The sequence below is a fragment of the Chiloscyllium plagiosum genome, chromosome 4 (assembly GCF_004010195.1).
Source record: "Chiloscyllium plagiosum isolate BGI_BamShark_2017 chromosome 4, ASM401019v2, whole genome shotgun sequence".
Taxonomy (NCBI): Eukaryota; Metazoa; Chordata; class Chondrichthyes; order Orectolobiformes; family Hemiscylliidae; genus Chiloscyllium; species Chiloscyllium plagiosum.
This window is the reverse complement of record NC_057713.1, coordinates 110,865,390-110,867,718: the sequence shown is the minus strand read 5'-3', so window position 1 is coordinate 110,867,718 and position 2,329 is coordinate 110,865,390.

Genomic DNA, 2,329 nt, shown 5'->3' with positions numbered 1-2,329 from the left:
CTACTCCCACTCCGGCCTATCACCCTCACCTTAACCTCCTTCTACCTATCGCATTTCCAATGCCCCTCCCACAAGTCCCTCCTCCCTACCTTTTATCTTAGCCTGCTTGGCACACGTTCCTCATTCCTGAAGAAGGGCTCATGCCCGAAACGTCGATTCTCCTGCTCCTTGGATGCTGCCTGACCTGCGCTTTTCCAGCAACACATTTTCAGCAGTTTATCCAAGTCCCCCTGCAACATTCTTCCACATTGTCCACTACTCCACCGACGTTTGTGTCATCAGCAAACTTACTAACCCATCCACCTATGGCTGCGTCTAAGTCATTTATAAAAATGACAATCGGCAGTGGTCCCAAAACAGATCCTTGTGGATCACCACCAGTAACCGGACTCCAGGCTGAATATTTTCCATCAACCACCACTCGTTGCCTTCTTACAGAAAGCCAGTTTCTAATCCAAACTGCTAAATCACCCTTAATTCCATGCCTCTGCATTTTCTCCAACAACCTACAAAGGCTTTATGAAGTCCATGTACATCACATCAATTGCCCTACCCTCATGTACATGCTTGGTCACCTTCTCAAAAAACTCAATGAGGTTTGTGAGACATGACCTGCTCTTGACGAAACCATGTTGACTATCTGTAATCAAATTGTACAGATTGTGTGCCCTCAAATCTGCCTTCAAATCTGTGTTGTCCATTGTGTATTCTGGTGTTTCCTTCTGAAGTCAATTGGTTTCCTAATAGTTAAGCATATGTGTAAAGGGATTTTTATAGAAGTTGAATATTCAGTATCTGTGTAGATCCCATACAGTCTGTACTGGGTAACCTGTAAATGCTAGTTTCAGTCTATAGTGTTAGGTTCGGTTGATTGTTATCTTAGAGTGGAAGTGTAAATTGGAATTCCAGGCTGAACAATGGTTCCACGTAGCTATCTCTGTGTTTGTGTATTTTTCGCAAGCTCACCCCAGCTGTCTCCTTTACTTTTAAAAGTTTTAACAAGTCCAGGGCCTTGCTCCAATATTTTAGATGATGCGGATTTTGGCTCAAACCTACAATACCAAACATTAATCAGACTTGATTTGGAGATGCTGGTGTTGGGCTGGGGTGTAAAAAGTTAAAAATCACACAACACCAGGTTATAGTCCAACAGGTTTAATTGGAAGCACACTAGTTTTCGGAGCTCCGCTCCTTCATCAGGTGGTTGTGGAGGACACAATTGTAAGACACAAAATTTATAGCAAATTTTGCTATAAATTCTGTGTCTTACAATTGTGTCCTCCACAACCACCTGATGAAGGCGCGGCGCTCCGAAAGCTAGTGTGCTTCCAATTAAACCTGGTGTTGTGTGATTTTTAACTTAGTCAGACTTCAACTTCAGTACAATGTAGCTGCTTGGGACCAACGTACTGTTCAAGTCATCATTCTCCTTGAGGACATTTAATGCAAAACAACTTACTTTTATTCACTCATGACATTTTTCATGACACTTTTTTTGTAATTTATATAAATGATTTGTATGTGAACATAAGAGGTCTACTTAGTATGTTTGCAAATAACACCAAAATTAGAGATGGAGTGGACAGCGAAGAAGGTTACCTCATAGTACAATGGAATCTTGATCAGATGGGCTATTGGGCGGAAGAGTGGCAGATGGAGTTTAATTTAAATAAATGTGAGGTGCTGCATTTTGGAAAGGCAAATCAGAGCAGGACTTATACACCTAATGATAAGGTCCTGGGGAGTGTTGTTGCACAAAAAGACTGAGAGTGCAGGTTCATAGCTCCTTGAAAGTGGAGTTGCAGGTAGATAGGATAGTTAAGAAGGTGTTTGATATGCTTTCCTTAATTGGTCAGAGCATTGAGTTGGGAGGTCATGTTGCGGTTATACAGGTTGAAACTTTATTGCTGGAACAGCACAGCAGGTCAGGCAGCATCCAGGGAACAGGAGATTCGACGTTTCGGGCACAGGCCCTTCTTCAGGAATGAGCAGAGAGTGTTCAGCAGGAGAAGATAAAAGGTAGGGAGGAGGGACTTGGAGGAGGGGCGTTGGAAATGTGATAGGTGGAAAGAGGTCAAGGTGAGGGTGATAGGTCGGAGTAGGATGGAGGCGGAGAGGTCAACAAGAAGACTGCAGGTCAGGAAGGCGACGTGGTCGACGGTGCCCTCCACCGCATCTCCTCCACTTCCAACTCCCCTCCTCCAAGTCCCTCCTCCCTACCTTTTATCTTCTCCTGCTGAACACTCTCTGCTCATTCCTGAAGAAGGGCATGTGCCCGAAACGTCGAATCTTCTGTTCCCTAGATGCTGCCTGACCTGCTGTGCTGTTC